This window comes from Megascapheus bottae, chromosome 7 (genome assembly GCF_031878675.1).
Source record: "Megascapheus bottae isolate mThoBot1 chromosome 7, mThoBot2.hap1, whole genome shotgun sequence".
Classification (NCBI taxonomy): domain Eukaryota; kingdom Metazoa; phylum Chordata; class Mammalia; order Rodentia; family Geomyidae; genus Megascapheus; species Megascapheus bottae.
In genome coordinates, this window is record NC_143515.1 from 23,229,858 (window position 1) to 23,242,923 (window position 13,066).

General features: G+C 41.7%; 1 protein-coding gene and 1 pseudogene across 4 annotated transcripts in view; one reads left to right on the forward strand and one right to left on the reverse strand.

Moving 5' to 3' along the window:
* The window catches only part of St3gal5 (ST3 beta-galactoside alpha-2,3-sialyltransferase 5), a 55,533-nt gene that overhangs the window by 7,765 nt on the left and 34,702 nt on the right, over nt 1–13,066 (forward strand). The window lies entirely within an intron of this gene.
* LOC150060446 (F-actin-capping protein subunit alpha-1 pseudogene) lies at nt 9,849–10,918 on the reverse strand (annotated as a pseudogene).

Below are 13,066 nucleotides of genomic sequence, written 5' to 3' on the forward strand. Positions count from 1 at the left end.
AAATGTTTGCTCCTGGAATCTGCTTTTTTAGGCATCTGGGGTGACCACATAAGTGTTCTCTCATAGCAATTACCTTGGGTAATGTGTTGTCACATGAGATCCCCTACCACCAGAGAGCTCTTTGTAGAATTCCAGGGACCTAGAAGGGAAAGGACAGCTCTGTGTGCAGCTCCTTCTGTTTCCCCCCAGCTCCCTGCCCAGTCCTGCTCCCTCTGACTTCTTTCTATGGGATGGCCCCTAGCTTTGCTGCTAAATTATCTCAAGAACCATAGCAGTTTGGGGAAGCTTTTTCATATACTCTCAGGTGGCCTGCAGCTTCATGAACAGATGATCTTCCTAGCTCAGACTCCCTCTCCCAGGTCTCCTGTTTGAACTCTTCTTGTCTCTGGCCCAGTTCTCTATCACCTCTCACAGTCATGTTCTCAGTGACCTCTTGTCTATCTACTCCTGTGGCTTCAGTCATACCAAGATGATCTCACAACTCTCCTATTAGAACCACTGGTTTCTTTTAGCTGCAACTTCTCTTCCCAAGACCCTGGAATCTGGCTTCAGTCTACCTCTCTTTGAGTATTTACCATGGCCATTCTTCCATCTGGTATGCCTGCTCCTCTCTTCTGACATCTTACTCATTCTGTTTACTGACCTGCATATCATCTCCTCAGGAAAACCTCCCAGATTTCTCCTCTGATTGCCCTGTGACTTCCTGTCTAGGACACTCAAGCTAAATTGTAGCTACGCTATTATAATGTTCAGTACTTTTAGGTATTTGGGCATTTTTCTGTTTTTCTGGTAATTTAAGGAGGAAAGATTGGTATGTCTAGTGACACACAACTGTATTCCCAGCTTACTTCAGAGGTAGAAGCAGGAAGATCTTGAGTTTCAGGAGAGGCTCTGAACAAAGCTAAAGACCCTATCTTATATTTGCTTTTTTTTTTTTCTTTCTATATATGTGGTACCAAGGAATCGAACCCAGGTCTCCATGCGTGCTAGGCAAGCACTTTAACCACTAGGCCAAACTCCCGGCCCCAAAAGACCCTATCTTAAAAATAAATACACGCCAGGGCTGGGAGTATAGCCTACTGGTAGAGCATGCATGAAGCCCTGGGTTGGATTCTTTGGAAGTGGCACTGCAGCTTAAGCGACAATGCTAGCCTTGAGCAAAAAGTGTCTAAGGACAGTGCTCAGGCCCTGAGTTCAAGCCTCAGGATTGGCAAAAAATAAATAAATACATACATACATACATACATACATACATACATAAATTCAAGCCAGAAACAAGTATCTCACTTCTGTAATTCTAGATATTCAGAATAAGATTTGAGGATCACAGTTTGAAGCCAGTCCAGGCAGGAAAATCTGAAAGACTCTTTTCAATAAGCCACCAAAAGCAGGAAATGGAGCTGTGATAGAATGGCCAGCCTTGAGCAAAAATGCTCAGGGACAGTGCCCGGATGGTAAGTTTAAGCCCCATGACTATCACCAAAAAAAGAAAAAGATAAAAAGGGAACAGCTAAGAGCACTTTCTTAGCATGCTTAACCTTAATCCTTAGTTAAAAAAAAAGGTAGATGAGTGAATGAATGAATGAATGAATGAAAGAAAAAAGGAAGGAAGGAGAACAAAGGAAGAAAAGTTATCTTACATTTAAGTTCTCTGTTCTTGGTATGTGAAAGTTGTTAAATATTTATTTAAAAAGTTGTTAGGCAAGCAAAGCAAAGTATACAATACAGAACAGCCCATCTAACTGAGGCATTAGAAGAAGCTGAAACCTTAATACTCCCAGGTAACCACTATTCATCATGAATTAACTCATCTCCTGTGCTATTGGGAAGATTCCAGTTGTAGACCATCCTTTGCAGAATTGAGGAACATAGATGTTCCAGTCCTTAGTTGAAGGCCTTCATTGATGGTGGAACACACTCAAAGAAAGGGAAGGCAGACAACTTTAACCCAGTCATGGTAAGTTAGATATCTATGTGTGTGTGTATATGCATCTGTATACCCACATGGATATGTGTTTGAAGAGTAGCACAGAATTATGGACAACAGGAAACAGATGAGAATGTTTGCAGTGATCATCCCTGGCTTGTAGTATAACAAATGTTTTTAGTGTTTTTTCTATTTTCATGTTTTTAACTTGATGGTAACAGTTTTAAAATATTTCTTGGATAAGGTAAATTTGAGTTTCTCAACGTGATCAGATGACAGTGTGATAAGGTTTTGTTTTTATACTTCCTACACTGCCCCATAGTGGACCAGGAATCATGGAGTTGAGCCCTTTGGCATTGGCCCTGGAAAATTGGACATTAGTGTGACTCTTGCTGTCAGCCATCTGGACTTGGCTGTCTCTTGCTGCTACTGGACACCTTGTAAAATTTCCAGCAGACACAGAACACCACAAGAGAAACTAATGTACTCAACTCTGCTATTCAAGCAATCTACAGAACTGTTTTGTTTTGTTTTTACTACCTAAGATCAAGCTTGACTGGGGGTTATTTGAAGTAAATGTGATAGGAATCTCCCATGCTAATTCTTCCTCTCCATCTTTTACGCCATATAACCCTCATTTTATTCCTGAAGTTGGAGCTCATCTGACCTTACTTGAGGTCAGATAATTTTATCCTTTTCCCAGCAAAAAATTTCCAGAGGGCATTGAAACAACTAGATTTCATGAAAATTACAAAGGCAAAATGACAACAATGATGGAGGAAGGTGGCTCATACCACTGTTAACTATCTGGTCACATTACACACCACCAGTATTGGGACAGCCCAATAGCACAATACCATGTGCCTCTGGAGAAAATGCTTTGAAAAAGGCACAGCATCACTGCTATATTGTATTAACCCCAAATTGTATAACTTGAATGTAATCAGAAATCCACATTAGGTGAACCCCAACTAAGGGACATTCTCTGAAATCATTAGCTTATGTTTTTCAGAATTGTCAAGGTCATGAGAGGTAAAGAAACTACTTCAGATTAAAAGAGTCTTATGAGACATGGCAGTGAATGCTCCATGTGACCCTGGACTGCATCCTGGAATAGGAATAAAAACAGAAGCAAAAACAAAACTTGTTGTGGCTTTTATGCTGAGATCAGCCATCACTGAAACATTTAGGTAATTTTTTTTGTAAGTCATTTTTGTTTTTTTTAGGCCAGTCCTGGGGCTTGAGCCTGAGCACTGTCCTTGGACACGTTTTTTGTTTTGTTTTGTTTTTTTGCTCAAGGCTAGCTCTGCCACTTGAGCCACAGCACCACATCTGGCTTTTTCTGTGTATTTGGTTCCAGGGAATTGAACGCAGGGCTTTGTGTATGCTAGGTGAGCATGCTACCACTAGGCCACATTCCCGGCCCCTTTTTGTAAGTGTTTTTGTTAGATTCTGATATTGAATTCATGTTGATTTCCTGATTTTAATCATTATCTCATGGTTGTATAGGAATGTGTTTATTTCTAGGACATAAAATATTAAGACACAAAAATAAAATATTTAACTCCTGACCATGTCACATTTTCACCATATTTTTAAGAAATTAACTTATATACATATTACACAGAAGTTGTAAACTGTTAAAAATCAAGAGACTCTGGGGAAAGGGGAGATGAAGATTCTTTGTATTTTTTTTGTAAATGTGAAATAATTTCAAAATACTAAAGTAGAAAACAAACTCTGCTATCTCTAGATCGCAGCGCTGTGACAGTTCAACAGCAGAAACTTCTACAGTGTTTCCCTATGTCCATACCTCCATGGCTGTTGCCAGAGTTATTTCCTGTATCATTTAGGGCTCCTCAGAATTTGCTTTACCACGACTGGCCATGGAGTAAAACTGGTGGAAGAACAGACAAATAGTGTGGGCTCACTATACCCGAAGATTTCTCTCTCCTGGCATCTGTTGCTGCTGCTCATGTCTTAAAGCTGACTCACACTTTTCCCTGCTTTAGACTGACCCTAGACAGAATGCAGCCTTCAAAGGATATTTAAACCCAGTAAAAGGTATCAGTGCACAGAGATCAGTGTACTTCAAGGTGCTGTGGTAGAGCTCTCCATAGCTAACAAGGCACTTACCTCCAAGGAAGCAACCTTTCCAAAGCCAGGATTTGTCTGGAGAAGGGTCTGCCTTCTTGTATGTTTCAGTGAAAATCTCACATCTTCTTCTTCGTTCAGCATGGGCCAGGAGACCTTTTCTAGCCCTTACGTTTTAAATCCAGTTCAGTTAACTTTCTGCACTTGTAGCTGGTTCTCCTGGGAAAAGTAAATGGGTGGTTAAGGGTGTGCTTAGGATCCAGAGGCAGATCTCTAAGTGGAGCTACAGGATGGCTTTGTGGGTGGGTTTTTTTTTTTTTTAATCATTACTTGCACAGTTCCTCTGAAGCTGCTGGCCAAGGAAACAGAAGCAGGAAAAACAGCTACATGGCTTCCGGTCTTCTTCCCTGTCTTTTCCTTCCAGTTCTTTTGCCCCACAATTTCCTGTCCCTTAGCCTTTACCTCTGTTTTCTGTTTATGTCCCTTATCTTCAGTCAACTTCTCCCACTTATTTTATTACCCTCCCTAATTGGCCCAAACATTTTAATACCCACTGAATAAGCTAAGATTTCGGTTTCCCATTCTTTATTTGAAAAGCAGATGCGTGAGAATTTTAGGGGAGGAAGGCTGTTAGAAATTAGAAGTGCCCAGCACTTCTTTTTTCCAGATCAGCAGATGTCTTCTAAGAGCTCAAGTGACTGGCCTCTATCAAATTGCCAAAGAGTTGAACATTTGAAATCTTTCTTCTTTGCATGTGTGTAAGAGAGTATCAGTACTGGGCTTGAACTCAGGGCCTAGATGCCATCCCTTAGCTTTTTGGCTCAATGATGGTGCTCTGCCCCTTGAGCCACATCTCCACTTTCAGCTTTTTGGTGGTGAATTGAAGATGAGAGTCTCCTGGACTTTCTTGCCTGACTGCCTTCAAAATAAGGTCCTCAGCTCTCAGCCTCCTGAGTGGTTAGAATTATAGGCGTGAGTCACAGGGACTTGGTTCAGTGGGGATCTGGTAGCAGGCAGCTGCTTAATGCATTCATTCACGCATCAGTTCATCTGTGCAGCACGTGCCTCTAAGTGCCTTTTTACAAGCTAGGCACTGTTTATGGTTCCTATTTTGTAGCATTGAGTGAACAAAATGTACAAAGCAGAACCTTATATTTTAGTGGGGACAGAATATGTAGTGGTAGCAGTGCTATGAAATAAAGAGAAGCAGGGAAGCAAATAACAGGGTTTCAAGGTGGGAAGTTGTTTGTAGAGAGTTGTTAAGGAAGACTCAGAGAGAGCTCCCCTGCTGACAGCTTTGCCACTTCGGTAAAATCTGGAAGAAATACCATCTGTCGTTGCTGAGCATGTTGTAGTTTGCAGACTGTTTCATGTATTCCAAGAGTTCCAAATTAATTGCCTTAATACTTGGAATTTGTGAAGAGCAGGATATTGAATTATAATAATGATAGTCTCTATATTAGAGGAATTACTAGTAAATGCAGATTAAAAAACATGCCCTGGTGGCTTACATTCGTCATTTCATAGGAGCCTGAGGTCAAGAGAAACACTGTTTCAGGAAAACTTGAGCAAAAAAAGTTCATGAGACTCCATGTCAGCCCGAAAAACTGGATATAGTGGTTTGACCTGTCAGCCTAGCTACAGCAGGCCACATAAGAGATCCATGGTCTGGGCAAAAAGTGATAGCCTGTCTCAAAATAACTAGTGCAAAAAGGGCTGCAGGCCTCGTTTAGCAGTACAGCATCTACCTAGCAAGCAAAAGGTTCTAAGTTCAAACCCCAGTACCAGCCTCCCACACACAAAACACAACCCCTCCCCATATGTCAGAGTCAGAAATGTACTGGTTAGTATGGTACTGGTTGTGCATATACCAACCAATGGTTAATTTTTCTTCATGAAGACTAAACCTCAGATTTTGCCAAGAATCAGCCCATCTTCAGGCTGAATCTATTGTTTTTCCTAGGTGCTTTCTCTCTACTGTAAAAACTTACCGGAAGGCAGGATTTCTCCAAGGGCTGCCATTACAGAACATGAGAGAATTTGCTTAATGTACACACTCAACATCCTCACCAGATCCTACTAATTGCCTTACTTCTGATGCTCCATCCCGTCTGATGTGTGCATTCAGGCTGTATGTGTTTTATTATGCAGTCTCCTGTATGAGTGGGGACATGACTGCATATCCTGATGAATCAGGAATTCCAACATTGTACAGCTAAATAAAGCACAGAAAAAGAATAGATACTGAAACTAGTGTCACCAATTTTGACTTCGAGTTTCAGTTTTTGCTTTAAGTCTAATTCTCCTAATTGATTTCAAAAACGTGTTGACATTTTAATGTATATGTTGATTATCTAAATGGTTAGAACTGAGAGGGGAAGTACTTTCATCTCTCAGGGATGTTTGACGGTGTCTGAAGACATTATTTCTTGATAAAGCTGAAAGGGAATCAATCAGAGATGCTAGAGTCATTTGGTGTTGAGAGCTGATATTTCTAAACATCCTACAATGTACAGGACAACTTTGGTCACAGAGAATTACCCAGGCTAAAACATCAGCAGTACTAAGGTTTAGAAACCTGTGTTACAGATTGGGATTCGAAGTGGTCTTTCATCTAAAGAGTTCCTCTGCTAAAGCTGATTTATAGTTAAGCTTTGCAGGTTGTAGTAGGATACAGATCTGCTTGGATGAGGAAGGGAGAGTTGACTGTAGAATCATAAGAGAGAAGTAAAAGGTCAACAAGAGCTCCAAAAGCCATAGGTAGTACATGGCACTAGTGTGCTCATGAGCAATTTTATTGTGTATATTTGAGATTTACAATGTGAAATTATGGGGTAATAAAGTGGTCACTATAGTAAAGCAAACTAATATATCTGTCATATCACATAGTTACTCTTCTGGGACAGGAGCAGCCAAAAACACATAATCTAACAAAATGCCTAATACAACAATAAAGTTCTATAAGTTTAGATTTTACACTGTGTATTGAATCTGTAAACTGGGTTATTATGTATTCTTTGTCCTACTCTGGTTTCTTCTCTCCAGTCCCACTGGAAATAACTACTGTTTCATTTTGTGTGTGTGTGTGTGTGTGTGTGTGTGGTATGTTTTTTAAAAAAAATTATTGAATTCCACATATAAGTGAGATCATACAATATTTCTCTGTCTGGCTCTGGCTTATTTCACTTAGCATAATTTCCTCTACGTTCATCTATGTTGTCATCTTTGTTCTATACCTCTGCCCCAACAAGTTGCCTCTTCCTTTATGGTGGGGATAGATGAGAGTTTAGAACTTGCACTCAGTTTCTGCACTGAACCCCATTGCTTTTGTCGTAGTGCCCCTGGATGGGGTTGGAGACCACCTCGGAAGCCAATTTTAGGAACTCCCCAGGTCTGGTTGGGTGTGAGACACACACTGCTGAACAGCCCTCTTTTCCACAGAGTTCCCACTACATCCTGCCCTTAGGTTCCATGTATTATTTCCCTGACCCTGTTCAGAGAGCTGGAACCCGCTTAGTCTGGAACTCAGTCTGTTTCATCCTTGCATCCTTACTTAGCACATGGAAAGGTTTGGTGAAACTTTCATAGATTACTTTTGTGTGTGTGTATGCAGTGGGGATGCCCATGGTTTTTTGATGATGTTGTTGTTGCCGTTGTTTATTTATTTGGGTAAAAGCAAAATTTTAAATGCATTTTGTTCAGAAAGCCCTGTTCTGTTTTCTAAAACAATTGGGATTTCAGAGTGTTCTGGAACTTAGTTTGGAATTGTCACATCGAAGTTACTGATTTTCTTAAGGCTTACTTCTCTTTGGTCACAATCCCTTTCAAGGTAGTTTCTCAAATTAGGACAAGTTTGCTCTGTTTGTCCTGTGGAATCTTACCTCTCCCTGCTCTCTACACATCTCTCTGTCTCTCCCTTCTCTCTCTGTTTCTCTCTTGTTCTCCCTTCTTTCCTCTTTCCTTTCTGTCTTTTCCCTCCATTTCTTCTTTTGTCCCCTCTCCTCCCTCCTTCCCTCTCTTTCTCTCTCTTCTTCATCCCTCTTCCCTCTTTTTTTGGCCGAAGTGCTAGGAATTGAACCCAGGGCCTATTACTCTAGCTTTGTCATTTGAGCCAAGCCTCATGGGGATCTTATCTTTTTAGAATAGCCTTCACTGTCCTCATCCCAAAGGTGCTTAGTTCTTCTTTGCCTTCCAGATTCTACTAGTACGTTTGAAGAACTCCCCTCCTCCTTATTCACACGACCTTAATTTTACTTGAGGAAGCAGCCTGCTCTGTTATGAGAAGCTCTCAACCAATTCGCAGTTGTATTTAGCCATGGTAGTTATGGCCAAAGGTATGAATGGAATTTGTCCGGGGTCTTGAGGAAATGTTTCACTCTCTTGATCCAGAATCCTTCCTTTTATTTCCTGCTTAGATGATAGAGCAGAAGTTGACCACATTCCAATGCTAGAAGAGCAGAAGATGACAGGGCATCCATAACATCACAGAGCTGCTATGTTAGCCCTGGTGTGTTGACCCTAGACTGGGGGGAAATAAACCCTGCCTTGTTCAAGGCCTTGTAAGTCAGGGTTCTCTTACACACAGCTGAGCACAGACACTCCTGTCCATACTCCAGCCGGCGTTTTCCCTCTTTAAGGGAATTTTCTGACTTGGCAGCCCACAGATGTTTGAGACTCAGCAAGGCTAACTGACCTTGGTATCACTGCTCATACTTCCTCCTGCGCTAGACTGACAGGGCTCTACTGCCTCCATTTAACTTGTCTTTCTTCCTGTCCCGTCACCCCTTCAGCTCTATCTCCTGACCTGGCAGTGCAGCAGAAGCCCTTGCTCTCTGCCTTACCCCATCTTCCTGGAGGCTAGTAGAGTCTTGCTGAGCAGCTTCTCTCAGCAACTTCTCTCTTCCTTGCCCCCACCCCTCCCCTGCCCCCACTCCATCCAGGGAGATATATATATATATTTTTTTTTTTTTGGCAGTCCTCGGGACTGAACTTGGGGTCTGAGCACTGTCCTTGGGCTTTCTTCAAGGCTCCTGCTCTACCACTTGAGCCACAGCACCACTTCCAGCTTTTCTATGTATGTGATACCAAGGAATTGAACCCAGGTCTTTGTGTATGGTAGGCAAACACTCTACCACTAGGTCAAACTCCCAGCCCAACCCAGGGATTTTTGTCCTGTTGGCTTCATCCTCTCTCACATCCCCCCAAAACTCCAGCTTCATAGTTTCCCATGGCCTTCTGCTGTCTTCCTCATCTTAACATCTGTACTCAAAGGCGAACTGAAGCCCAGACCTAGACTTCCTGCGAGAGTCCCCTAGGATGAAAGGAGCAGGCAGGCCAAGGAGCCCAGTCAGCCTGTGGTTTCTGATTCCCCAGGAGCACAGGCATTTAGCTTGCTGTCATCTCTTTGGTGATCCCAGTTTGAGGTGAGGAGCCAGAGACTTTAAAACAATGTTTTATTAGAAGGTGAGGAAGATAAAACAAAAAAATCCCTACTGACCATATTTTCTGTTAAAATCAATAACAGGAATCTAGGGCTAGGAAAATTTTCTCATCAGCAAAATGACTCCAGGATAGATCTCTTTGCTAAGCGAAGGGGGAGAGGGGAGAAGATTTACGTAAGTAGATAGAGTGATAACAGAGAACTACACGGTAGAGAATACAAAAAAAAAAATCAAGACAATGCTATAGGTTCCATAGTATTCCAGTATTCCATAAGGTTAGAAAATGAGTTCACTTTGAAAGCCCAGCAAGGTATCACTCTTGTTTATAAATCATTTATCATATGACCACATTGAATCCTTTTCCTGAAGAACCTTATAGTCTGGTTTTAAGCATTATGTACTTCTTTGCCAATCTTATAGCTGAGTATCTTGTTCCAGTGGATTTCAGTGCTGGTTCAGTTCAAGGCCTTGACTATGGTATCAGACGTTGATACTTTTCACTAATTTTCTGCACTGTCTATGATTTTAATGAAGTACTTAGCAGTTGGGACTTCATTAGAAACAGTTACTGAATCTTGTACATCTTTATAACCAACAATTGTAATTGTACATTGCCATCTTCATATTAGTGAACCTGAATCTTTAGTACTACTACCGCTGGTGCTATAGGTAGTGTGATTGTGAACTACCACTCTGATCTCCAACAACCATTCCAGATGTTTTTAGGCTGAAACTGGTGGCTTCCAATACACTTACTTATAGTCTGTTGCCCATTTATAAGTTTCAGCATAAACAGTACAAGAAGTTGTTGGAATAATGATTTAAAGTATTGTCTCTCTAAGACTGGAAGCCTCCTCTGGGGGTGGGGGTAGGAGGGTCCCTTCTCTCTGTATGTGGTCAAACATAAAGGAAATTTTGTTCCTTGGAGCTTAAAAATCTGATAGTATCCAGGTCACCATGCTCTGTTATTAAGACTCAATCTTTATATCCTTCTATTTTGACCCATGTTAGAGTAGGCGAATGCATGTGCTGCCTCTCCCTGAGGAGGCAGTCATTAGTAAGTAGTAGTCCAACATCATTAAATAGTCCATGAAACTCCCTGGGGGTGCATGCGTGATGAATTTAGCAGCTCTGTGTCCCTTTTCCCTATCCAACACCCAATCCTTAAGTTGGCCCTCTTGGGCTGCTCCTTGTTGAATCTTGATGGCATCTGTGTAAATCTGGAGGTCACATTGAAGAGGGTTTGGCCAGGGTAAAAGAAACAGCGAATTGAACCAAAGTACGTTCTGTTCCTTTTGACCAGAAAAACCTCAAGCAAAAGTCCCTCACAGTACCACTGAACATGCACATGTACGTGCATCCCCATCTCCTCAGAGACTGGCTTTCACTGTACCCTGTCTCCCAGGGTCTCAACTTCTCCCAATCTCCCTAGAAAGGAGCAAGGTGAAGTTAGCATTATGGAAGTTACTTAGCCACTGGGGCGGCTTTAATCCACCGTGGGAAACAGGAGTGACTACAGACATATAAACTCATAAGAAGTCATAACGTTTTGATATGTGTGTAGGATGAAGTCATAATGAGGTTATTGCCTGGGTAGCCTCAGAAAGAAGAGGATCCAAACTGATAGACCCTGGGAGCCAAAAGCTTTAGGAAATGGAGAACAGGAACCAAGAGGAAGCCACAGGCAAAAGGCAAGCCAGCTAGCTCTTGTGACTTTTGGCCAGCGGAAGTCTGGAGGAATGCCTGAAGCCACCACTGCGTCTGCAACCCTTGAGAAAATCAGTGAATAGATAATGAGAGTGGGCAAAGCAAGGACCTTGCTTGCATGGAATCTATAGCTTATAGGAGAGACAGAAGAAAATTGTAGTAAGTGTGAAAGTATGAACAATTTGCCTGCTGATGACAGATTTTATAATACAAGTCAATGCATCCCTATAGGCAGTTTTGCTAGGCAAGGCCCATCTGTAGTTGTCTTTTCTAGCCCAAAGAGAATTGATTGTTACCACTGGTTGAATCAGATTTTTTTACAAAAAATGAATGGAGGCTAAAGTTGCAGGCACACCTTTAGCTAGATGTGGCTTTAGTGTGGGAAGATGTCTTCAGCAGGCTGCTTCCTCAGGTGACATTGCTATGGGAAGTGGGAACGGAAGCCCTCTAGTGGGAGAGTTCACTATCAATCTTGTTCATTCCTTTCTTTTTTGTACTGGTACTAGAACTTGAACTCAGGGTTTTGCACTCTCATCTGACTTTTGTTTTTGCTTCACAGCTGGCACTCTACCACTTGAGCCACACCTCTGGTTCCTACTTTTTTCTGGTTAATTGGAGATCAGAATCTCGTGGACCTTTTCCTGCCAGGGCTGGCTTCAAACCTCCATCTTTAGATCTCAGCCTTCTGAGTAGACAGTGCATTTATGAGCCATTAGTGCTCAGTTTAATCCTTCTTTCTTGATCCATTGATTCATTAACCAGCTCTTGTAAAGTCTGTGATACTTATGCAAAAGGGACATGAACAAACTGGACATGCTGAGTATGACTGCTCTTTGATTTGTTTCTCCATAAATGTATTTCTGTCCAGCTGAATATAGACATGTGGTCATTTCCTAATGAACTTCCCTCTGAAAATCTAGGAACTTGGTTTCTGAAGGTCTTTTTAAGACAAGGGTTTACTATGTAGTCTAAGCTGTCAAAGAATTCTTGACCTTCCTGCCTCTTTCATCCAAGTCCTGGGATTACAGATGTATGATTTGATCCTAACACCCTGAAAAGATGATCTGGGGTTTCTTAAAAAAAAGAAAGGGGGGGTGTGCAGGAGTTTGGCCTACAGGTAGAATGCTTGCCTAGAACGCACGAAGACCCAGGTTCGATTCCTCAATACCATATTCATAGAAAAAAGCCAGAAGTGGTGCTGAGGCTCAAGTGGTAGAGCTCTAGCCTTGAGAAAGCCCAAGGACAGTGTTCAGGACCTGAGCTCAAGCCCAGGACTAGTAAAAAAAAAAAAAAAAAAAAGAGGAAGGGGCACTGTGCCTTAGAGGGGTACAGTGCTAGCCTTGAGCTGAAATGCTCAAGGACAGTGCCCAGGCCCTGGGTTCAAGCCCCAGCAGTACCAGCACCAAAAAAAAAAAAATCTTTTTTTTTTTTTTGTTGGGACTCTATTACTCGATCCATATCTCTGCTGCCTTTTGCTAGTTAATTGGAGATACTGACGTTTCTGTCTGAACATGATCCTGAGATCTCAGCCTCCTGAATAACTAGAAGTGAGCCCTCATAGCCTCGCTCTAAAAATATTTTGTTGGGGTTTTTTCAAATATATTTTCGTAGATAAGATGCCAATCATAGCTTAAAAGATTTTCTCTCAAAATGAAAACAGTTTCAATTTTTTAGAATGAAACTAGGATTAGAAAGTACAGAAATATAAATAAACTCAGAGTTGTTCTGCTGGTTCTTAATAGCTGGATGATCCTTTTTCCAGTTGCCTTGATACCTGCGATCACTTTTGGATACATACATAACCTTCCCGTAAATTTTGATCATTTTTTGATACCGGGTTTAAGCTTTCAGGGCCTTGTGCTTTCTAAGTGGGCACTCTACTGATGACCCACATCTC